Below are 25,836 nucleotides of genomic sequence, written 5' to 3'. Positions count from 1 at the left end.
ACCTTGTAATGAGAGCAGTGGTAAACTGCTGAGGAGTCCGTTGTGGTACCTTGTTCCATCAGCTGCTCTAATACCTTTTTGATTATCTCAGTGGACACAGATATAAATGCTGTGCCTTGGATCCCTCACTTGCAAGCTATCTCCATTTTTTTTGCATTTTCTTTTTAAAATAAAAATGACTGCTGATGTTTATGCCCCTGTAATACATTATGTATTATTTTGTTTTAAGCGCTGCCTTTTGCATCCTGACAGTAACAATAAAATGTGAGTATGGGATTCCTAATACAGACAGACTAATGTTTCCACTGCTAGCCTTCCCTATCTCTTCTTTTTTTCTTTCTGCTCTCTAAGCACTTTTCTAAAGGCTCCTTTTATATTCCTAATAAAATTAGAGCAAAATACATCGATTTACTGGAAAAGAGGGTTTGTTTTTTTTTTTCCTTGGTGATAGCACTTTCTTCACCACCCCTCCTTAAAAATGCTGGCGAATATTCCATGTCAAAGACCTCCCAATTTCTTCTTGGGGTTCTCTTATCATTCCCCAGTGATTTTTTTTTTTTTTTTTTTTCTTCTCCCCTTGTCTCTGAGAATACTCTGCTTGTTTCCCCTCTACAGACCATTTTGTCTATGCTGATCTTTGAGGTAATTATCTTTCATTAATGCATTTTAGTCTTATCTCCAAATACCAGTAAGTGGCTGGTCTGCACATACTGTGAACTGATCTGGATGGGACCTTTTTACTCCTTTTCTATCTATAGATCATACAATCTATATCCTAATGTCTGACTTCCATTTTAGTGTAATGGATCCCCTCTTGCCCCACTCCTTCTGTTGCCTCTTAAATGAAGTTGAGCCAGCTGTAAGTTATGAGATCTAACTTGGTGGTGGTGTTAAAACCATGAGATTCAGCACTATGACCACAACAGGACTAATTTCTCAATAGGATTATCAACATCAGTGTAAGTTGTGTATTGGGTTCTTTATCTCCCCTCAAGATTTGGGTAGATCCCATGTTTTGGTTTTTTTAAATCTTTCACAGCAGCCTCCATAGAGGTACAATAAGGGGAGGGAATGATCTAGGTCCATGGAGTTTGTTCATACTCTGCACCACTGGAAAGCTTTCAGAAGCCGTTGCTGTACTTTGGGGATTTTAAATTTCCGAGATATTCACTTAGTTATGGAATAGGCTAAAATCTGTCATGCTGATTTAATGAGAGAGGAGGGGAGGGAAGAGATACAGACACACAAAAAAAAGCAATTTTCCTTGTAACAGTTGTGTTAAAATATTGATACAGATGCAGAGTGGAAAAATTTAACGAGTTGTTAGTGTTAGAAATAATGCCAGCATTAGACATCTCTTGTGTGCAGGGTTTCCAAGATGGTGTTCAGCATTTCTGGGAAAGAGATCTCCTGAGAAATGTGGAAATGCTGGACCTGGGTCAGACCGGTGACACTTCAGTGTCCTCTCCCAAGGCATCTAAACTGCCCTGTCCTTAACCACAGAAGGTGGCACTGATGGAAGCCATAGTGTGGTTAAGAACTATTTTAAACCAAAAGCTTAGAGGGAGGTTGGCTGCTTAATGTTCCTGAGTGCCCTTTATACGGCATCTCTTACCAAGGATGTATTTTGAGGTCAGAACCAAGACCTTGTGGTAAAGGCAGTATGCTGGTGCACATGCTGTCCAGTCTTGATTCCACACTCTGTTGCAAGCTTTATCTAGGGCACATCCCATTCTGTGCATTACACTTACAAAATGCATTTTTTCCCCTTTTCTGTGGTAGGATCCCTTGGTTCTGCAGGGTTGCAAGCTCAATAGAAAGGGAGAGGTCTTACTCATACATTTTTACTGTTTTCAGTACTGTGATTCCCTGATTTTGAGCAAGGCTTCAGTGTCTGTAACACAACTGCTGTTGCTGTTTGGATTCCTTGTAGAAACGAGAGGTCTCAGACCTTTCAGTTGGTAAGCTTTCCCTGCAGCTCCATGGTCCCTGGAATCCTTCACTTTGGGTTTAACAAAGAGATGATACGCTGTGGGTATACGTGATAATAGGGACATCAGAATGACCCACAAAGTCTTTTCCAATGCTGTCCCCTGGTCTTGGGCTCTTCCACTGACTCCTGGAAAAGTCACCAAATGAATCCATTTTGCAGAGCATAAACCTAGTCAAACTGGGTATGCTGGGCTTTGTTAATGCAGACCTCTCTCCATCAGAGACTCAGCTGAGACCACTAAATCTGAGCATCCCTTTTAAGATGACAATGAGAAAGGAATTAATTTTAATGAGTGATGTTTTTGCTGCTGCTTGCCCTGTTGTGTGTGGCCTCTTGTGTAGACAGTGTGATCTGCCATCATGTCAGTGCTCTGTGATCAAACCCCTTCCAAGAGGGGATGTGTTTCTGTGTCAGTTCCAGTCCCTGAAGAATGTTGCCAATCTATTAAGAGCCTGGCAGGCTGTACTGGGAAATGCTAGCATGAGCAGAGAAGAGAGAGGCAAGCCTGAGAGTAAGGAGGAAGGAAAGATTAATCTTAGCAGAAATTCTGCATCCAAAAAGGACTTCCAGGGATGTATTGTCTTCAGCTTGCACTTCGCAGAATGTTGTTTCCCTTGCTGAAAGAAGACTTCCTAGCAGAATAGATTTCCCTTAGGACTGCAGCACCATTCCTGTACAGTTTGCTTGGCATCCTTGGCTCTTGCTTGCCAACATCTAGTATTTTAGAGACCTGAGGAAACTATGAGTATGTTGGGCTATGCTCTTCAACAGTCTGCTTGGAATTAAATGCTTGAGCCCTCCTAGGTACCAACCGTTTGAATATCTGGCCTCTTGGTTTCACTGAAGGCAGTATGACTTTGCATTAGATTCAGTAAGTGTTGGTTCCTGTTCGTGGTGAAATCAAAGATGAAAATGAATGATACTTCTCTTTGATCAGACTATGTTTTCTTTCTGTTTCCATCTCTACAGAGAACAAAGACTAGGAGAAATCTGCTGGCCATGATATCTATTGCTGCCCCTTCTGGGCTTCTGATGATGGACTGAATGAAAGCTACCAAAATTGGTTTGTCTTAAGTGGACTGACTCTTGTAGGTATATGGCTCCCAAGCAGAAAGGGTAGCCCTTTCCATTGGGAGCAATGCCAGGATAGGAGTGATCTATGCTAAAGAAGGAAAGTGGAGTGAGTGTCTCCTCCTGTGGGCTGCATAGTATTTTGAACCAAGGCTGGACTCAAAGGAGGATGCACAGTACAGCTTGTGGAAGGCTCTTTCCAGATTCCTGTCAATAGCAAATAAATCTTCAAAACTCTTCTCACATTTGAAATTAATTGGTGGGGGAGGAAGGGCAGTAGCTTTTAATATACATCACTCATCTGTAGATAGATGTGCACAACCCCCTCCTCTGTGTCCCCTTATGTCAAGGCTTTATTCTGAATTATTCCTCTTGCCCTCCCCATTACCAGAAATCTCTGATCATTGAAGCAGGAGGGGGTGATAACTCCATCCAGAACCTACCAGGTCTCCACAGGTGTCAGTGGTAACAGAGCAGCTATGGCTGAATTGAAAGGACAAGGAATCAGCGAAGCAGGGGGATTGCTGCAGCTCTACCATTAACTGATCATGGGTAAATGAGTGGCACTAAGTGCCAAGCTTTCAAAAGCTGTCTTTCTCTTTCCTGGGGAAGTTCCAATGTGATTACTGAGTGTCCTGCTTGAGATACTAACACCTTGAAGGGGAAGAATGCGAAATAAAGGAAGCATTTTCTTGAGGGGACAAAGGGGCTGATTTAGAATCATAGAATGGTTTGGGTTGGAAAGGACCTTAAGATCATCTAGTCCAACCCCCTGCCATGGGGGTTTCTAACCACTTTCTCTATCTTTGCACCATTTTGAGTGAAAACTGCTTGAGGTACCTGCCATACTGCACATAGCGTGTGACTAGAGACCCCCAATCTGTTCCCATTCACTTTGCATTACGTTTTGGGGGTTTCCTTTTCTACCAGACCTACCAGCCAGTCTGAGCGCAACTTAGCACCAGACTCTTCCAATGAGAATGCTTCTGACTGGTGTTGCCTTCTGGGATCCCAATGTGACTGACCCAGCACTGCTGAGTAGGACAGCAGTTGTGGCTTCTTGATTCCTTTCTGGCTGGGACCCTGGCTACACCCTGCACTTGTGGCCTGTTCTCTTTTTGCCAGCTTCCCCTCAGAGCACTGAGGTGCCCCCACAAACCGCATGCCCAGAGCACTCCATTCAGCTTTGTTGGTCTTCAAATCCCAGTTTGCTTGGTCCCTGAAGGGGGCTGGTAGAGCAATCAAAGCCACTGCAGTGCAATTTCCGACAGAGAATTTCCTTCCTATTTCTGAGGGAGTGTGTGTGTATTTACGTGTTTCAAAAAAACCAACAACCCAAAACATTTTGGTTTTGTGCACTAAGCACTTTTGAGGGCGATATGGGGCCCTGTAATACGGAGGTTTATAACCTCCTCAGCTAATGCTCTCTGACACTCTGTTTTGATATCATTACTACATTATACTCACAATTTTTGAGTGAAAAAATACAGTACTTAGAAAGTCGAAATTCATAAATAAATTCATGTCAAACCGCACTTAATATTGATTTTGTTAGTGTTCAGATTCAATAATAAGGTACTGCGTGCATGAATATTTAAATATAATCATCATTTCTGCATCTCCTAATGGCCTCTGCTCTTCTACACTCAATTTAAACACAATTTAAAAACTATAATGTATTGAAAAATACTAGGATTTAGCAATAAATCACCATTGGGATACTCCAAGCCTTTTATAGGATGGCTCAATATCTGCTTCTCAAGGGACAGCACAATTAGATTCATGTTTTTAAACTTCTCAATTATCCATATACCATAATTTTATGTGAAAGTTTGTTTCTCTTCCTCCCCCCCTCCACCTCTGCTCCCCCTCCTCGCCCCCCACCAGATACTCTCCCAGTAGGAAGCGGAGAAATCACTAAGTGTTCTCTTAGCTGGGTTAGTATAGTAAAAAGGAGTCAAAGGTCACAGTCCTCAAACTGAATTAAATCCAGAGGCTGTCAGGGAAAGCAGAACGCTGACTCACTTAATCACATTATTTGGGGAAAAATCTAGGGGGAGGAAAGAGATAAAATGACTCAAAATGAACTCGCCAAGGAGGAAGCGGAGTTTTTATATTTATTTAAAAAGCAATATTCGTCTTTATCAAATAGACGCAGGGTGGTTCGATGAGGATGGAGCTGGCTGGACATGTGCGCAGTCGCAGGCAGGAGAGCTCTGCCAAGCAGTTTTCTCCCTAAGCAGGATCAGTGAGGGGAGGATGCGGTGCCCTCGGTTCCTCCAGTGCCAGGCTGGGGTGTTTGTTGGTAGGGGGTGTTTCTGTAGTGCTGGTCGCTAACCCATCTTCAAACCTCACCCTCTGAGGTAGGTCATTATCATTCTCCTCATTTTACACATGGGGAAACTGAGGCACTGGTGGGTGAAATGGTTATGGCAGAGCCCCAGTGGCAGAGCTGGGAGCTGGTTCTTAGTTTTCTAATGCTACAGCCTCTGCCCAAGCTATATGGCCATTTTCTCTCTCCCACCAGCATCCTCAGAGGCTGTGATGGAGAGGGAGATAAAAAGGATCTAGCATTAGAATCTAAAATAATGGCGCTAACATCTTCTGAGCTTAGTGGATCTTGCTGGCATTGGTGCGGTAGTAACGGTGCTGGTACTGACAGCGGCTCGCCACTTCTGTTGAACGCGTTGCTATCAGATGGGAGGAAATGGTCGATAGATGAGGAGTGGCACTCTGGTGTCTAATGGAGAGGACGTAGCTGTGTCACTCGGTGACGCTGGCGGTGTCATCCAGAGTGCCTCACAACACCGTATAAACTGCCACGCGGGGCTGGGAGTTGCAATTGGCAAGAGGGATGGAAGCGTGGCATGATGAGTAGTGTGCACCCTGATGGTGGAGGGTGGGTAGAGGTTTGCTGAGATGAGCAGGGACCGCTAACCTTTACGATTCCTAATCCAGAGCTCCTTCAGGCCACGTTATATCTGACTGGGGTTTTGCTTATATTCTATATTTCATCTAAATTCATTAGAACTGTTTTCTAAAGAGGTTTGCTGTGTTGCCTTGGAACTAGGTTTTATCTCATTCATCTGGCAAAGCGTCAGCTCCTGCTGCCTCAGGGTCACAAGCAAAGCTGTAAAGTCCCTGTGAGTGGATGAAAGAGAAGTGATCAATAGTAGAAAAGTCTCACCAAGATGCCATGTAGCCTGTCTGTGTGCTGGGCCATTGGGATTTGAGGGACTGTTCGTTCATTTCTCTGGGAGGGGAAGACGGGCATTCCTTCCCTTGCTGGGAGGAACCACTTTCACCTCTCCTCTGAGGGTTCTAGAGCTCCCTTGTGTTGGTCTCAAAATACATTTGTAATCCTGATACCAAATATTGTCTACTGTTTAACAGTGAGGGAAGGAAGGGATAGCAGAGTTCTCTGGGAAAGGAAGACTCTTGTGGTAATTATGTGGGTGCTTCTGGAGTTCTGAGGTTTTTTTTCTATAAACGACTTTCTGAGGTTCTGAAAAGTGTCAAAGAGTAGAAACAAAACCTTTCGTGAAGGGAGCAGTGAATGAGTGACCAATGCAGTTCATTCCATGCATTTCACCAGTTTTGCTGTGGATTCCTTCTTCAGATGCATAAAGTGTTAGGAAGCCCCTGGGTCCGAGTGTTTGGGGTCCCGGCAGTGTTGGGGGATGTGCACCTCAGCTTGGTGGCAGCCCGTTTTCAGCACCACCGGCCCGCTGCAGCGGATCACCGGTGGGTTTAACGCCCGGGCCCGTGCCCCGCTGTTCCCTTGGCTCCGCGGGCCGGAGCGCGGCGCCCGCGGCCCGCAGGTGGCGCCCCCTGCGGGGGGTGCGGAGGGGCAGAGCGCGTCGAGCACAAGTGTGTGCGGTGCAAAGCCACTGGTATCCGAGGAGTGTCCCGACAGGTGCCGCCAGCAGATCCCTACTGACTGCCGAGGTTGGTGCCTTGGCCGTGGTGCAGGCAGATGGCACGTTGCTAATGAACAATGAGCGCTGCTGGCACAGCAGTGAGGAGTGCCTGGGCCAGGGGGATAGCGAGTGGCACAATGCCATGGGCAAGTGAGGGGCATCTTTGTCCTCTCCACATTCATTTCTTTTTTCTGGCTCTATGAAGTCTAAATTTCTTCACCTCCTCCCTGACCTTTTGCTTGCTTTCTGCTTTCTTGTACTAGCCCCAGTCTCTTTTTCTCTCATTTCTGTTTACTGCTTCTATCCTTTTTTTTTTCTTATTTGATCCTTGTGCCTTTGCCTAGAATGTTTTTGGCTACCAGCAGCATCCCCTTCATGTTCATATCTCACTGGATCATGTGTGTAGGAGAGGGAGTGAAGACTAAGGCTATTCCTGCTGTCTGCTATAGAAGAGGGTGGGGATTACACTAGGCCTGAGAAAAGGGCTATGGATCACCTTGGATAAACATCTTTAACTCCAAACATGGTGATGGAGATTCGCCACTATCTGCAGGTTGGGTTTTTGAATGTTATCAGACTGTTGCTTCGGTTACCAGAACAGGAGATGGCACGTGCAGAGGAGGATTGTGTGTACTGACGTAGTAGTGAGCACGTGCACCCAAGCACATCAACACTAGCTCTGAGGAGTACTAGGTGCATTCGTAAGTGCTTATGTGCACTAGGAATTCAATTTATACATGAAGAATACTCAAGAATGGCTATTCATCCCCTAGCTTCCCGTAGTCAAGTACACATGAATGAATGAAATGGTCATTATTGTATGTACATAACTTTTACTGTCTGTTGTGTGGCAACTTGGATCCTCTAGTAGGCTGTGAAATACCTGATTTTGATGGCAAACAACTGGACAGTATGGCTAAACCAGAGACACAGTTCTGGCATGGTTGCTTTGCTGATGGTTTTGTTGTTGCTGACATGAACTGGCTGCATTTCCAGGTGCCAGATTACATTGTGCCTGAATTCCTCTTATGAAGGAAGATCTCTTTCCAGCTACCTGTAAAAAGTGACCCAAGCTCAGCACCTTCAGCTTCATTCAGTGATATCGTATGTCACAAGACACCATCCTCAGCAGTGCATAACCTGGCGTTAGATTCTTTAACCACATGCCCAGGAGACTGAGAGCACTGTTAGAACCCCCAGGTGCTACCTGCTGCCACTTTCCTTGTTGATCCGTTGGAGTTAAATTTGATGATCAGGAGAAACATGGCCAAAGAAGCACAGTGAGTGTGGTGGATGGGTCAGTAGGATTGCACTAGAATTACTAGTTGTGATCCAGTCATTTTCTTTAGTATTTAAAGGTAAAGAACAGTTGTGAGTGTACTGAGGGCTTTTGACTTCTACTTAAGATGCAGCCTTCTTTGTTTTTGTAATTTCTGGATTAGGAAAATAGCTTGATTCTATTTCAGAGCCTATGAGAGCCAAAAATCTGGACTAAGGTGGAGCTCCAGGGAATCTGGTTGCAAAGGGGAGGAAACCCCTGCATGTGTATAGAAGCCAGCTCTGCATTTGCCCGGAAAGCTTCTATTTCCCAAACAAGGAAAGGGCAAAAAAGCCTTGAACACTGATTCTTTGAAAGCTGTGAAACTCAGAACAGGTGTGAGCACAGGCAGCTGCCGGGTGCTGTGTGCAGATATTCCTGCTAATGCCTCCTTAGAACTTAATCTCTGAAACCATCTGCTTATGGTGAGCACATGTCCCGGGGGAGGGGGGGCAGAAGCAGATCCAGCAGCCCCTCAACTTCTTCCACTGGAGCCTGAGTAAGAATTCTGAACAGCAGAATCTGCTCGAGTTGTGTGTGTCAAGAGGCCTTATCCTCAGCTTGTGTGAAGCAGGAAAATTCTAGTGTCAGTTCCTCGACTTCAAGATTGTTACTGTTGAGTCTCAGAGATTGAGATTTGGCTCATGAGCATCTGAACAGAGCCAACACAGTCCAGGTTTTGGAGCTGAACCCTTTGTCCCTACAAATACAGGGGGTTAATTTTTCTTACTCAGGGCCTCAGTCTGAACAGGAGCAGCTGAAACCTCCAGCAGAATGCCAGACCTGCATGACTCTGGTTTTTCAATCTGAAGTCACTGGGAAGTTGAGTAAGTCCTTTGGGTTGTCACCTTAGTGCAGCTATCTGATAACTCCTGGAGGCTCCATTGGAGATTATCTTTGTGTAAATCACTTCGGTTCCTCATGCCTTTTTTTTCCTCCTCCTCCTTCTGTTTCTTAGCTTTTTGACTTCAGGAGTGACAGTCCCTGCTCCAGGGTCTCTGTTATTCAGCACAATGTATGCTACTGTAGATGCTACTGTACTAATAAGTGAGTCAAAGCAACCCACTGCTGCTTGCTGTGCTGCTTGCTTTTTACCTGTGCATGTTTGTTTGCAGAAGCCAAATTGCTCTCAGCCACTGACCTATTAATGACAAGCTAGTTTATCAACTTTGGCAAAAGAAGAAAGCAGTATTAGCCACTGTTGCCCTGTGACTGCCAGGAGCAGTATGGTGACAGGAATGGGTCATACTTCAGCCTGTGACTGAAGGGTCCCCAGCCTCAGAGAGACATTCAGGGACTTCCCCTGCATTTGGTGCTGGCCATAAAAAATTGATCATCCTTTGTTACAGCTTCACTTCTGTCACTTTCCATCCCAGAGTCTGTTTTTTACAGAAAACAAGCTACATTCATCAAAAATGACAGAACACAGACTTAATGTAATCATGTATGGGAACATGAATTGCAAATGCAGAACACAAGCACTAAAATGTATTTTCCATTACTGCCACAAAATGAAATAATCATGAACATTTTCCCTAAGAATGAGAACACATGTAGAGTACACTGACACCTCCAAACCTGCTGCAGGGCCTTGGCCTCAGGTGCAGGTAGGCTTCCTGTCTATGGGAAGGGAGGAGATCTGCTACTATCAGAAGAGGTGGCTGTCTTCTAATCCTCACCATGGAAACTTGTGGTGGTTATTAGTTACAGCAGCTTCTGCAGGCTCATTTGGGTGACCTTATGGTCATCTCTGGGTGATAAAGATCTCATGGTACTTCTAAGTATAACTGAGCAGAGGTGCTGGAAAAGTAGACAATGCTGCATTGCTCCTTAATTCTACATTCTACTTCTAACTACTGCTGGATCACTTGCTGATAACCTCAAACAAGTCCTTTTGCCCCTACCCTGCTTTTATGCATAAGCTGCCAAAATACAGATATGCTTCTTTTTATTTAAACCTGCTAACTGATTTAGAGTTGGTACAGGACAACATGTTAACCACATTCTTCCTTTAAATTGCAGACATGCTGGACCACAGTTGTGCCATACTCTGTTGAACATCTGCTGTACTGCGCTCCAGATACGGCTGTGTTTCACAGACAGGTAAGGTTATACTTGCCTTTCTATCTGATTCTTGTATTTGTGGCTTGCTTTAGTATCAGAAATGTGACTGGATTACCTCTGTCAGGAGAGCGTAATAGAAGTGTAGTATTCTATTATACTTCTATTAATAGTGTAATTAATACACTATAAATAGTAGCATACACTTCTATTAATACACCATTAATTCTATTACACAAGGAAGTGTAATAGAATTAGGAATAACCAATCTGTAAACTAAACTAAATCCAGTACTTGCTCAGTTATTTAGATTATATTAAATATATACAAGTTCTCATCCAGCCTGTACTTGCCACAATTCTGCAAATACACTAATAAGGGGTGTTGGAGCCTGCCCTGCTGAAGGATAGTTGGATATGGATCATGATGATGTCTGGAAGGGAAACTACTAGTTTGATCAAAGCTTTGTACTCAGACAGCACTGAGTGCTGATGGAATGATACTGAGAGAATAAGGCAGAAAGACAGGGGCTGGTTTACATCTCATCCAGCAGAAGCTGTTATGAGGGACTTATTGATCTCTGATTCAGCCACAGGCCATGGGTTAAATGATGGGAGGGATGTATTTGAAAAGACCAGTCTAACTGCACCCAACAGGAGGTGCTGAAGAGAGCAGCGTGCTGTGCTGGGGGTAGACTTTTTTCCGCCAAAGATGTGACCCTGTCATAAACGGAAGAGGGAGAGATTTTGTTCTAAATGCATTAAAATGATGTCTTTGCACGAGAGCAATTCAGATTATAAAAAATACATAAAACAAATAGACTCAGCAGCTGTAGAATCCAAGAGAAAATCTGGATTTGGAAAAGATTCTTAACTTTTTTGAAGTGAAAAAACATTTGGTCTTGTGCATCTTTCCAGATGTTTATACACAGTCTGTGTCCTCTCTGACAAGTTTGCTTAAGGACCTTCATAGCCATGCTCATATGGTCATATATGTGTAATCTCCTTGTATGTACGCCCATTCTTGTACATTTGACACACTTTATGTGCATGTACATCATCTCATCAAAATTAACTTCCTTTTTGAATTAATGTGTTTATATGCATACACATCAGTATGTCCCAAGGTGCATATATGTATCTTTGTTCATATTCCCGTGTATGCATGAGGTGATCAACATAGGCAAATTGAAAAACTAAGTTATTCCAAATCTTGTGTTATTTTTCATTTTGTTCCCAAAGGGTAAATGGACTCATTCCAAATGAAAGGTAATCTTGGGACCTGAAGTTTTACGTTTCAGCATATAGTGTGGTTTAAACACTACTATAGACTGTAAGCTCTTCAGGGCAGTTAGTAGATTCCCTTCCTTGTTTATACAACAAAGGCAATGTCAGACTGATGAAGACCTAAGGTTCTAGGACAGTGCAAATAATTAATAACAGTGATCAGATTTTGTGGAGAGATGAGCTGGGCAGGAAGGACCCTCAGAGAACATGCAAGGCCATCCACATGAACTTGCACAGAAGGTTGGTCACTGTTTTTTCCACTGGGTTGGAATACTTTATTTACAACTTTGAACACACCCACCTCAGTGTTGTCTGTGCGTGGCTCATAAAATCTAGCACATATGGATGATCCATACCCTTCTCTAGAGCTGATGCACATATGTATGTGTAGTCAAAAGCCCAGACTTTCAGAAATAACTCATAAACTTTCATAGAATATGTCAGATGTCATCATTGCAGGTAACCAACTATGTACAGCATGTTTGACATTGGAAAGGTGTGGGTCATATGTATGTAAGTCTGTGTATATGTGCATAGATTTTATGTTTGTGCATATTTAGCCAGGGATATACATACATTTATTCATGCCAGCACTGAATTGAGTAGTCCAGTATGGATAGTATGTGCACACCTTCCAGAAGAGGGCATCTGACTCCTGATGGAGCAGCCTTCCTTACCCAAAGGCCCCCAGCCTCTCACACCTGGGCACTGGCATCCTGCTTTGCCAATGGAGGTGAACGGTGCCAGCACAGGGTGAAATATTAAGGCAGCCACTTGAAATTCAAAGTGTTTCTTTTAATTACTGGGTGGATGCCACATGTCGATCCAATCCAGCTCTTAAATTAATCTTAATTACATGGATTTTGTAACTTTGGCATTAGCCAGCCACACAAAATATGTATTTCATAATCCTAGAAACGGGGGAAAAAAGACTGCTGCTGAGCTGAGAAGTCAGCTGATGATGTTATCAGCCTCTGTGGCTGTGGGTGTAAGTGTCATTGGGGTGTGTCTGAGATGGTATCGGGAATACCAAATTAATTCACTCCTGCAAATATCAAAACAGGCTTTTTGCCGGCAAGTAGGGAATAGGCAAGAGGTTTGAGCTGCTATATTTGGAGCTTCTATGCCATCCAGTGCTGATACAATAAAGAACAAAAGCATCAGGGAGGGGAAGCTGGTGATCTGCCCTGTTTTGGTAACAAGTTTTGAGCGTGCATACCCAAAGACTGCTACTCAAGCCTTTAGCTGTTCACATTATACTTGTTGATTTGGAGTGGGGATCAGGAATCCTGCCTTTGTAGCTCTGCCACTGACTTGCTGGGTGTGACTGGGCAAAGGGAGGGAAGCTTTCCCTCCCTGTGCTTTGGTTTTCATTCCTTCCTTCCTTCCTCCCTTTTGTTTTTTCAGACTTTTTTTTTTCCTGGATAGGAGCAACCTCTTAGTATGTGTCCATTCAGCGTTATACGGCATCTAGGTGCTACTCTACTATGGATGATGATAATGGATAAATTGAATTATCTCAGGAGAATTGATACTTGTACTCTCTGTTAGGGATGAGCATTCAGGATCTCTCTGAGCATCCATCATGCCAACTTTAAATAGAAAAGAGAGCTGGGAATAGATGGTCAGGGATATTCATGGGAAATGCAGACACACAATTTGCCTTACCAGTCACTGCATGTTCTTTAAACACAAAGCAGGGCTTTAGCTATCCCCAGGGATTGGTGTCCCCTTGGGATTAACATTCCTGCTGACTGGGTTCCGCTCCTGCTTCTGCAGATGAGACTTGAAAAATGATAGATAAAACTGGGAGTAAGCACAATTGTGAACTATTCCTTAGTCTTCTTGCTCTAAATCTGAGTCACGATGAGAGCAGAGTCTGTGTATAGCCGAGAGTGACTCGTGGTGAAGTGGCAATGTGTATTTGGGAGCCTTTTCTGTGTCACTACTGCAGACCCAGGGGGTGGAGGAGGAGTAATGAGCAAGCAGAAGATCTGTGTGTGTGTAAACACATTCACCAGTGGAGAAACATTCTGCTGCACACAGATGTACAAACAGGCACTTGTGCACACCTATACCTTTTATTTGCACCTCCATAAGCATCCTTTTTCCATTTTCTCTACAATACAGGCACCTGAAATCTTTGGAGAATTATTTTTTCTCTAGAATAGGCTTGTAAATGGCTCACCTTATGGCTGACTTGTGAGTTCGTTCAGTGCCTGTGTGATGTTTGTTTTTTTTTTGAAGATGTCCCTTTTTATTCTTACAAACATTTTGTGTTTGGCTCATCTACCACTGATCATACTTCTGCCTGTCTGGTTAACACTTTTACCTTCTAAAGCATTACCTGAAGTTGCTTTACAGGGCAAGGTTAGCTTGGATATCCATTTGAGGGGGTTTCAGAGCACTTCTGGAAACATAAGTGGGAAAATGTTAAACCTCATGTCAATTTGCCTAATTGATGTGAAACTTGATTGTGGCCAGGGAGGAGTGGATTTCCCTGCTTTAGTCTTGTGAATAATGTGCCCATTTGAAAAGAGAGAAAATCCACTAAATCCTGGCAGCGAATGCAACTGTCCTTACAGATTGGGATTCTCCCATACAGAGCAAAACCAGGGAAGTTACATCCCTGACTCCCTCGAGGCACCCTGTAATGGTGGACCCCTGTATTTTGTTCTGGATGAAGCTGATGGAGTTTTCTGTAGTGAAGTTATTTTCATTCCAATTTTGTCAGGTTTCTTGGGCTTTTCTCCAAAGCACTTGTTTCTCAAGTAATGGCAGCAGAATCTGGATTAGCTGAACTGCTCTGCTCCTGAAATACTGTGTCATTTCTGTGTTCTTGAGATACTGCAACATGCAGGTTTTAATCTCAGAGGCTTGCTGGAGTTGGTGTGACTTGAATAGGAATGATACAGAACTTCCTCAGTTTTCACATTTGAAAACCTTTAGATGGCTGAACTCATCCAGCAGTGGGGAAGAAGCCAGCAGGCAAATGGAGAAACCTTTCCAGCTTTCAGGGTAGGTAGGAAACAGAATGAGTTAATGTTGGCCCAAAGGGCCACAATAAATAATGAGAGCTCTTCCAAGTATATCGGGGGAAAGAAATACGAGAGAGAAGGTAAGCCCATTAATAAATTAGAAGCAAGCTGGAATCAATGGTGAGGCTAAAATGGCTGAGCTACTTAACTTTTTTTTTAATTGGTCTTTAAGAAGAAAAATATAGAAATGGAATATGGACCATTAGGAAGTAATGAGCATCTTGGCACCCAAGCTGTTGATGTAAAGCAGATAAGGGAACACTTGAAAGAATGGATAGCAACAAATCAGCAAGTCCAGCTGATGAGCATCCTGGGATGTTTGGCTGCTGAATTCACTGAACTGCTGGCAGGTAGTTTGAAAAGTTGTGGATTAAACAGGCAGGTCCTTCATGGTAAGTCCATATCAGTAGTTCTGCAACAAAGACCGGCCTTAAAAAACTATCAGGAGCCATCCTGCAGTTACCACTTTACACAGCCCATTGTATTATCAGCTTGGACTGGTGCTAAAATGAGTTACGCAAGTTTCAAAAAGCCTAAATTCAGAAATTGGCCAGACTAGATGGTTCCTTTGCTTCACATAATTAAAATTAACACTTTTGTCTTCTCAGTAAACTTGCATGATTGGGCTGGAGCTGATCCAGCTGTGCCAGGGAAAACCCACCTAATAAATTTACCTAAGGGTTTGTGGCTTTCAGTTTAGCTTAATGTTCAAAAATGCAGCTCCTGCAGAGCAGTCTAGCAGATGGATCTCTGCTGGTGTAACCTTTCTGCTGTAAGACTTGAGGCTGCTCTGATTTTTCCTCCAAGTGATTTTTTGTTCTTGCTATTTCAGCTAATGTTGTACTGCTCCTGAGGCTGAACTTAGTGTTTCGTACCTGTTGCTGAAGTTGGTCTGTTGAGGTGAAGTACAATAGCATAGGCTAAATGGATCAGGGCATGTTCTAGACTGCCAAAGTGATGGGCACATTTTGCTCATCCAGAAGGGCTAAAGCCATTCTGTAAGCATGGGGACACCACTCTGTAGGCATAGCTGTATAAACAGGAGTGGTATCTTTCTTTTAAAAGCACTTCCAAGTCTGCAGAGGGGATTGTAGCTCTTTCTCTGATTCTTTGTCAGGACTTGTGGAGGAAATTGGTAAGCGGAATGATAGTATTTCCATTACAGAATGATTTCTCCTGTAACAGTGTCTGTGAAGGGCAGTGCTTCCAGCATGGAGGAATTGCTGCTCTGAATACAGTGTATGAGCACTTTCCAAACAGAAGATCTTGCTGAGCTGCTATGTAAGACGCTGTAGCGTATCTGGTGCTCTCCTCAGCCTAGAACTAGTTTGGTGCTTTTTTAGCAACACAAAGAAAGATGAAGCAGAATACGAGGCGCTTACACAGATGGATAATTTACTTAAGGTCTTATTAAAGCCTTTCTCTGAAGTTTACTGAATAAACCATCAAGCCATACAGAGCTTCTCCAGATGATATTGTTCCAGGTGAATAAATTCTCGTTTGCCACATTTCCTTAACAATTGAGGTAGTTTACAGGCTTTTGCCTAAAGTTATCTTTGCAGGTTAAAAGAATAGAGCTGGATTTTACCCTGTAGTAAGACCTGTTCCCTTTCTAATTTTCCTCCAAAGGAATTCATTCTGATGTGGTGTATGGTTTTATAGAACTCTGAGTTAGCCCTGGAAGGCAAGATCTACTGAAGAGTGCAGTTGCAATGTGGATCCCCTGGTCACTGACCTCAGGGATCAGGGAATGCCCAGCCAGGATGGCTTGCTAACTGCATCCGCCCCTGTCTTCAGTCCTGCCAGGGATAGGGGCAGTGCACTGTGTGCAGCCTCCTTCAGAGCATACAGCTGAGAGGTACAGTAGAGGATAACTCTCCCCAGGTATTTGATACCTTGATATGTGTAGAGTCTTTTCCATTTGCAAATAGTGTATGGAATACATTAGCACAGAAGCTGAGATTCTCCAGCAGTTACGTTTCAATTGTCTGTCTTTCTCATTTCTCCTCCTACGCGCCTTCTTTATACCCCCCAGTGATACAGAAAGCTTAGACTTAAATGATTTCAGTGGGTGAGAGGCAGGAGGTGGGGAAGGAACTAATATGAAAATTACTTTAATTTAACAGTCTGTCACTCACGCTGGCCCAAAGGAGCTCTAAGACCATTATCAGTGACCCTATGAGCCACCCTGCTTCTCCTTTCCTCAAGCATAAACTTGAACTATTATACACACTTATGGGTGAGAGCATACTTTCTTCCCTACCTGCATATTTAGAAGTAAAATAAGGAAATATTTGTTGGTGGAAGTTGAGGATACTGTGCGCATGAAGTCTGAACCTATTCTTGCGTAGTAGTTGCTCTGTGGACTCGATAGCACTGGTGAAGTCCAGGTTTATTTTATGTTTAAACCAGGGGTCCGAAGGAAAAAATCATCCCTGTTTGTGGTCACTGAGGAAGCAGTTCTGGGCTATCATTATTTATTAGTATACCCCTTGTGATAGCACCCAGAGACCCAAACACTGATCTGTTAGAGCAGGCTCTGCAGCAGAGGTTGAGTAGGGACACTCAGCTGCTTCATCTCTTCAGTAATGGAGCCCTGGTTCAGGACTGCGGCGCCTAGATCCACAGTAATGAATGTAATTAGTTCTAATAATGGGTGAGGTGATACTGTCAAATGAGAGATGAGAGGGTTCAGTTGGGTTCTTAGGGCCCTGTTCTTGTTTATGCAAAGGTCTTTTTACACCAGCCTGGCAGTGCAAAGAGGTCTGAAAGATGAATTGAAAAGTTAAGAGGCTACCCTATGGGTCTCTGGCTGTTAACATCCATCTTTGCTCACCTGGCAGAACTGGAGGGAATCAAATGCCAAGCAAATACAGTGGACAAAAACCTCTGCTGGTGTAAATATGTATCACTCCTTTGATTGCAGTGAAACTATGCTAAAGGAGGCCAGCTGAGGACTGGATTCAAGGAATAAATGATTTTTGCCCTTAGTCTGTATGTCCAAAGTCAAGTCCTTCGCATGTCATGTCCCATTCAGCGTTAGAGAAGGTCATACCTCGCCTCCTCTCCACCTGGGCTGTCCCCTCTCCTCTGGATAAACAGTATTTCCCCATTGCATTCCCAGTCCCTCACGCTTCACCAGAATTAAATTCATCATTCATTTTTTATGGTTTATACATAGCAGTAATTTATGTTTTCAAATATATTGAGGTCACACTTTAGCAGAAAAAGAGTGTTTCACATTTAAATTGAAGGCATGTTCGTTCCATTAAACAGAGATGTTTTGGATAATTTTAAAAGGCTAAAAGTAGTAGATGGTAACATTAAAATAAAATTTGAGAGATGTAATTACACCTAATCGTACCATAAAATAATCAATACTGCATTACATTATTTCTGACTTCCCTAGTTATAGCCTTTTTTTGTTAAGCTTTTGAATATTGATGAGGTCAGTGGGGTCACAGTCGACTCTCTGAGGTCTAATGGAGGTGGAATTAAGGTGATGTCCTCTCCTATTATATCTGCACGGGGAGGTGAGCTCTCTACTTTCTCAAACTGGGGAGGTAACATGGCATCAGAAGCCAATACCTCAGCATCATTTCTTGAGCTGAGCTGATGCTGTCAGTAAGTGCTGACGGGGAAGCTGGCAGTGCTGTCTCCCCATCACAGAGCCACTCAATTACACACGCCAGGACGCAGAGGAAATGATGTTCATGTCAACAGAGATCATTACCAGCTGGAGACCAGTGTGTGTGAGGTGACAAGAACCAGTTCCTTCCAGTTCAGCCAGGGTTTTCCCTGTTATCTCTGTGGGACACTGAAAAGGGTTTTTGTTGTGCCCTTCTCCTTCTCTGCCCCTATAATTGTGCCTTTCTGCCTGCCACGTACCTAAAACAACAGCCCCCTCTGACTGAACTGCAGGACATTCATCCTTCACCAGCCTCTGTGTAAGGACATGGAATACATCAGGAAAAGCTGGGGTTCAGTACAGGTGTTTGGACATGGACCTGCTTATCCCAGGAGGTACATGGCTGATGGAATCTGAGTAGATGTGTCTTTGCCACCATAAAATCTCATTTTGAAAGGCCCTGGTCAGTACTATTCATCATTTATGGATCTTGTAGCCATCTGTGCATTTCATTTGGGAATTGTTTCCTGTGTAAAGAAAAAAATACCTGCTGGGAGACAACGATCTGTATTTTCCCTTGTTTTGGTGTGTACCTCTCTAAATACTTAATAGTTTGGGCTAGGGCAGTCTCGAGCATTTAAAGCAAGAGCTAAAACACTGGGGGGCCCTGTTCTGCACCCAAATTTCTCATAATGTCCTGGTACATGCCTTCCTGCAAATGATTTAGAATTTAACCCAGGGAAAGGGCTGGGATCTGAAGAAATACGTAGCAGTAATCTTAGGATTTGTATTTTGCCTTCTGTGCCTCTGTTTCTCCATCCATACAATGAGTATAAAGTTCTTTTTATTGAAGTCTGTTTTGCATAATGGAGGTAAGAGAAAGGTTTCTTTGCTTTCGATAAGCCCTTTGAAAAAGGCAACAAAATGTCATTTTTCTGGGTTCTGATCATAAATATCAAGAAGGATGGAATTTTAAACCAGAACCAAATGAAGCAGTACCTCTGCATTATCCCTTTCCCACTGCCACAGCATCCTCAGATTACAGCGCTCAGAACAAAAGGCAAGATAATGAGCAGGCCCCTATCATTACCATTAATAATAAAAATGATATAATGTATTTTTAAAACTTTCCTTAATGCAACACCAGCCCAGTCCTCCCTACCCTCAGATTATCACATCTTCCCAAATATATGTATCTAAATACATGGGTGAAAGTGTCAGCCGGGGAACACGCACCCTGCAGTTCAGACGCTGGATCTCCCCATCCACTGTGTTTCTCCAGGGGGGCCCGTACCCTCCGGAGGGACCATCTCCTTCCACCACCCTTCTCACACCAGCTCCCCCCCCCCCGACTTGCCTGTGAAGTTAATCCTCCCCTTACACCCAGTGCTGTCCCTGGGACCTGGCTATGTGTGTGTCTCCTGCCCTCGTCACTCTTGCTGTGCCAGTTCCTAAGGGATTTGCCTGCTACCTGTTCCCATGTACCCCAAACTCTCTACATCCCCCTGCTCTCACCCCCTTCCATTTACTCCATACACCCCATTTTCTTCCTGCTCTGAAATCCAGTTGTTAAAACTTGTGATAGAAGGTGGATATTTGCCCAAACTACCAGCAGCACTCCCTCTATTGCAGATAGAAGCCAGCCCCGTGCCTCTGATGAAGCTGAATTGCTTTCAATTGACAACAGAAGCTGCTGCTGCTCTTTCTTTCTATTTTTTTTTAAATTTGAAAATGGAAGGGACACTATTAGGAAATTTACATTTGCGAATATGATATTTAATTAGCAATATTAATAAATTAATAGAAGCAAAGAACCTTGTTGAGACTCCAGATTAATAAAACATGCTTTAGCTGAGTAAATGAGGTGAGCTAGGGATGTGATGCCCATAGAGGATACAGGGGAAATCTCACTCCCTGAATACCCCTTCAAGCGTGGGTGAGGGCCAATAGTGAACTGGGGCAAAGGTTTTTCTGTCTCGCAGTGCTGCTCACACACTGGCCCTTTCCCTGTCCTGCCACAATATTTACACAAGAAATTAGGAACAGCTTTTCTGCCCACCTTCCCCTTTCTCCTGCCAAGAAGCTGAATGAGTCGGTGGTGGGGAGAAGCAGTGCCTGCAGGTGTAAGGTAACAGAAAGGGCAGTGCAGGGCAAATGCTTAGAAATGTTTGGCCAGATCCATAGAAAGCGATAAAGGAGACTTAGAGCATTTTCTGATCTGATCCTGTGCTGAACATGGAGCTCAGACTCTCACTGAGCTATGACTATATCCAGCTTGGTCTCTGCAGGGCATTTGGAGGGCTTTGCCTCAGAGGGACCCTCAGTCTGTGGCATAGAGAGCAGGTCCAGGAGGTGATGTCTCAGGGCAGAAGAGAAGCAGTACAGTAAATGTCAGTGGGGGCTCAGCTGAGAAGAATGACCACATTAAGCAAAGGTCTGGCGTGGCATGAGATAAATTGCTGCGAGGTTCACAGGGGTCAGTCCCAGCTAGGTGTCCCAGTCTTAATGTGCATCTGTCACTGCTTTGAATCTGGGGTGAATCCAAAGTGGGGGCCAGTCCTCTGCCACTCACTGATCCACCAGTCTGCAACTCACTCCAGCATATGCTGTAAATTTCTGTGCCTTGTTTGTCCTGGACAAAACTCCTTGCTTTCCTGGACTCAGCACAGCAGTGAATGCAGAAGAAGGTGGTACAGCCCTTTCCCATGCTGCAGCATTAGTGCAGGGGGGCCTGGGGCATCAGGACTCCACGGATCCAGTCAAGCAGGAGCCTGCAGTTCCAGGTGACTTGAGTGACTTCATGTGTCGTGGAATGTGGGACAGGAAGGGGAGAATGTGGCTTTCTGGAACCTGTAGTTATGTGTGAAAAAGCCTTTGCAGTATGGTGACAGAGAATCAGCTGCATGGAGATATCTTAGCTGATGTATTACTGTGTCTGTGTGCAACAACTGGTGCAGCCTCTTACCTTGATGCCTGGCTCAGGAGGGAGAGCAAAGGAGAAGCAGGGCCCTGGGGAACCAAGCTAGCAGTCAAAGCAGTAGCTCTCCTGGGTTCTGTGTGACATTCACACACATCACCGTGAAGTCACGCTCTCCTGCAGAGCATGGGAGAGGTGATTATTTATTAATGTACTGAGCACTGTCCCCATGCATCACTCTGCCTTGCTCTGCTGCAGCCTCAGCAGTGCAGCACTGGGACACCACAGCCTGCTGGCCTCTCTGTGTGCACCAAGATGTTTCAGCACCTCAGAGGGACCCCAGAGCAGGGCAGTGATGCTGGAGGAGAAGGCAAATACATGAATTGTCTGGCATAATGTTGATTGTTTAGTAATGCTTTTTGCATGCTCAGCTCTTGTGGATATGTACTGGACTCAAAACAGGCAGCCTGGTGTTCCATGAGCCTGTCCTAGGAGCCCAGGGTGCTTTTCAGCTCTGACATGAATTCTTAGTGGGCAGACCTCTCCGTCATGGTGTTCTCCTCTATATATTAGGGATAGTAGCACGCATGGGATGTTCATAGATCACCCTGCACTGTCACTCCTCCCTTCAGTGCAAAGTGTGTGGAAAACTCTCCCAGTGTAAGCTCTCGCTCCAGGAGAAGGGGAAGCACTTTTCTTGGTGTGAAGGACAACAAAGAGGACAGGCAGGATGCAACCAGTTTCTCCCTAAAATTGAACAGAGGAAGATAAAGAGAGAGATGTGACTACCTTGCCTGATCCCACAGTGGCTCAGCTGCTCTTCTCCCTTCTCCAGGGATGGCTCATCCCCACTGTGTGGTTTGTGTTACACTCCTGATGGCTGACATCTTCACTAACTGTGGAAAAGTTTTCTACTGGGATGGCATGTACACAGTTCTCCTGGGAGAGCTGCAGTTCGAGAAACAATTGGGAAATGGCAGAGATATTGGGGACTCTGGCTTGCAGTGCCACTCTTGGTATAGAGACAAGTATATGGTAGGGTGTGGCAGAAGAAGAAAAAGGAGAAAAGTTGGCTTGGGTGGGGTGTAGGGAGTAGAGATGGGTGAGGAAGGCATGAGCTCATAGATGTAGGCAGGAATGGAGCTCGGCAGCATGTGGATGTGAAATACGCATTGGGATCATTTTGGGATAGAGAAGTCCTGGTGTAGGCAGTCATTAATCTGGAGATGTGGGCCACGATGAGGCATTCTGAAGCTTAGCCCCAGGGTGGGGCTGTCTTTGATGGCAGAGAGTGCACACACACAAGCTCTGGGCTGTGCCTCCAGCAAGTGAAGGCAGTTGCTGGGAACCACCTCCAGGCTCATCCTGGGTGGTGGACACCTCCTGGGCCTTCCAAGGGCTTTGGCTTTGGACCATAAGAGTGCCGTGCTAAGGGTTTGTAAGGCCAACTGCATGGCCTACAGGGGGAAGGTGGCGCTGCAGAAAAGCTGGTGGTTTTGTTACTGTAGGCCATTTTTAACTTGTAGATTGCAGGTTCATAGCCCTTGGCTCTTGAGCTATGGAGACTCAAGGTCTGTAAGATGTTCTCTATCTGCAGAGGTTGGTCTTGCCTTTTTTCCTTCTCTTTCATCTGTGGCTTACGAAGCACTACAAAAATTCAATAGCAAATTTGAAATACTTGGATTGGATCTTTGTGTTCAGAGCCCATTTTTGTGCCTGGAAAGAATCTTGAGAAAGAAATCCCAGGCCCTGCATGCTGCCCCAGGCATTGCTGTTTATCACCCTCTCTGTGGGGCTGACACATCCCAAGAGCAGGCATGTAGCATCTGAGCTCCCACAGACATGCTGCTCTGCCACTGCATCTCCTTCCTGACCTGCTCATCCTGTCCTGGCTCTTTCTTTAGCTCAGGTTGCCACAGGGTGCTGGTTTTATGAAGAGTATAGGCTACTCCAAAGCCATCTTCCTCTGTGACCCAGACCCAAGGTCTCTCATGTGAAAGACTAAGATCATAACCTTTCCATCACTGTTCTGTTTAATCCCCTGCTTCTAGTGAAAGACACTCAGTGGAAGCCTGAAGGAGCGTCTGGGCTCGTTCATGAGCTGGAGCTCTGTCCTGCCCCTAGTCCTTGGAACTGACGCCCATGCAAATGACAAGGGAGGAGATTGCAGGCAGAGGAAAGGCAGTGAGGAGGGTGCTTCTTTGTGCAACGCCAGAACGACTGGGGCAACGATCTTCACATCCCTGGGCATGACTCTTGGGGCCACAGTGCTCAAAGGGTCACATCAGAGTTTGTCCTGTGAGTGTAGCTTTTTTTTAGTGTCCTTTGAGGTGTAGCTACCTGCACAAAAGCCCTCCAAAGCCCTGTGCTTACACTGCTGTTGCCATGCAGCTTTGGGGGCTGTTGGCATAATGGGCTGAAAACCTCTGTCTTCCCAAGGGTGCAGTCCCTATGTAATTTCCTAGTAGTCTTATGCAGTGCATTGGGGTACATGGAGAACAGCAGGAAAGTGTTAATTCCTGTCTTTTTATGCCTGCAGGAAGCTCTGCAGTTGCCTGCCCTGAACATAGGGATTTGCAAAGTAGCAGGGAATTAATTTCTCCTGTTACAGACACTATCCAAACTGGGAATCTGGCAATAAAAGTCAAGTCTGGGGACGCTGCATCTTTGAGGAAAAGGGAAAGCTGGGGCTGGTGTGACTGGGGAGTCCCTAGGCTTGTAGGTGTACCTGCAGAAAAAGCTGTGCTGTGTGCATTTGGTACCTGCGTTGGTAAATTCTGCACTAAACTGTTTTGGCCATTGTACCTTTCACGTACATGTAGAGGGCTGACTTTCCCAGGCTGAGGTGCTCTCCACTGAAATCTTGCCGTATCTCTCTCCTCTATACAAGGACTTCGGACGCTGGTGGGCTTAATTAAATCATCTCTTAATAACTGCTCTTTTAAAACAGCCCGGTTTCCATCTCCCGCTTCGCGTAGGGTGTGCTACCGAGGAGGGAGCTCCCAGGGAGCCCTGAGGGGAAGCAAGGCCGGGCCAGCCCCGAACCCAGTCCGCACAAGACCCCGGCCCTGGCTGTCTCCTGCTCTCTCCGCAGAGCCCCCTGTGCCCGCCAGCCCCGGGGTGCTCCCGAGGCTCCGCGTCCCGGCAGCGCCGGGCTCTGCCGCCAGCACCCCGCGGCTGGCGGGCAGCAGGGGGCGCCCGGGGCACGCCGGAGCTGCCGGCTCGGCTCGGCTCGGCTCGGGCTGCCCGCAGGCTGCCGGGCAGCGCCGGTGCACCCAGCGCAAGGCTTTGGCAGCTCCCAAACGGTGGCGGTTTAAGCGAGCTCGGAGAGGGTGCAGCCGTGCCATGAGCCATGAGGTTTCGCCGCTGCCGGCTCCCCCGGCGCACGCCGCCTCCCGCCGCAGCCACGGCCCCCGGTGCTGCAGGTACCGGAGCGGCTGCGCCTGCCCCCGAGGTTTCTGCAAAGCCCGGTTATATAAAGTTTAATTATAATACTTGGCTCTCGTGTAACGCTTTCTATCTGCAGATCTCAAAGTGCTTTCTAAGCATTAAACAAGCCTCACAATGCCCTCTCCCGTCTTCATGTGGGAGGGTTTGCTACACCCTTTCTTTATTTATTTTAAATGCTGAGGTGCAGAGGTGGGAAAAGGCTTGCCCAAGATCCTGCAGCAGGTCAGTGGCAGGGCTGGATGTAGAACTGAGAAAGTCTCCTTGATTTGTTCCTGTCTTTAATTCCCCGGGAATGCTGCCTTCCCCCGGGAACAGCTGTGCCTGGAATCAACTGGGTTTGGGGATCTGACTGGCCTCTGTGCTGATCTGCAGTGAAATGCCTCAGTGACCTACAGACAGTTTGCAGCAGGGCTGTTCTCTTTTCTGGAGCGATTCCTCCATCCCTGCTCAGAAAGTTTGGGCCCAACCTGTCCACTGCTTGTCATGGCTTTTCCTGACTTAATTTTATAAGCTGCTGGGGGGAAAGGAGTGGGACCTCAGCTCCAGGTCTCGCTATCAGAGCATGGGGAGCCAATCTGGCCGTAGCGCATTTGTACCTCAGAAGGGACCATTCTGTGGCATCTCCTTCTCCTTCCCCATCCCCCCTTCATGAAAGGTCAAGGAAATGAATGGGACAGCGAGATGTGCAAGCCTGTAAATATTTAGCAAGCCACTCGCTTTTACATTGCAGATTTTGCTCTATGGGCATGGCCGTTAATATCAGTGAGACATTAGCTCGGAAAAGCACCCGTCACACTGTTAACACTAAAAGTGCTCCGTCAAAGCGCCTTGCCGTGAATTACGGGACTCCAGCTTGCTTTATTAGCCTGGAGTTTGTACAGCAGAAACATCAACCTCAAACCCACGGTGGAGAGAGGAAAAAACTACCAGGAGAATGAAAGGGAAGAGTGCTACCTGTAAAAGGGATAATGCCCTGCCAAGAATGGGGCAGAGAGCAACCTTTACATTCAGTGGGGAGATCCTGTCTTGACAGACTGCTAAGGCAGCCCTGATATGTTCCATCTTTATCAAAAAGCATGTTACATGAAGAGTGACTGGGGGGGGGGAAGGAGTGGGGCTGCATTTCCTTTGACTCTTTGAGTGTGTTTGTGAGA

At 45.4% G+C, this 25,836-nt stretch overlaps 1 protein-coding gene across 1 annotated transcript in view; it reads left to right on the top strand.

Annotated features, from left to right (window-relative positions):
* The window catches only part of CASZ1 (castor zinc finger 1), a 281,496-nt gene that overhangs the window by 15,041 nt on the left and 240,619 nt on the right, over positions 1-25,836 (top strand). The window contains exon 2 of the mRNA XM_062604804.1: positions 10,325-10,405. The gene's annotated coding sequence lies outside the window, so the exon portion shown is untranslated. The remainder of the gene's footprint in view (positions 1-10,324; positions 10,406-25,836) is intronic.

This window comes from Pezoporus occidentalis, unplaced genomic scaffold (genome assembly GCF_034315485.1).
Source record: "Pezoporus occidentalis ecotype Australia unplaced genomic scaffold, CSIRO_AGI_Poc_V1 ctg119, whole genome shotgun sequence".
NCBI lineage: Eukaryota > Metazoa > Chordata > Aves > Psittaciformes > Psittacidae > Pezoporus > Pezoporus occidentalis.
The sequence above is the reverse complement of the archived record's forward strand: the minus strand, read 5'-3'. Positions and strand labels throughout refer to the sequence as shown.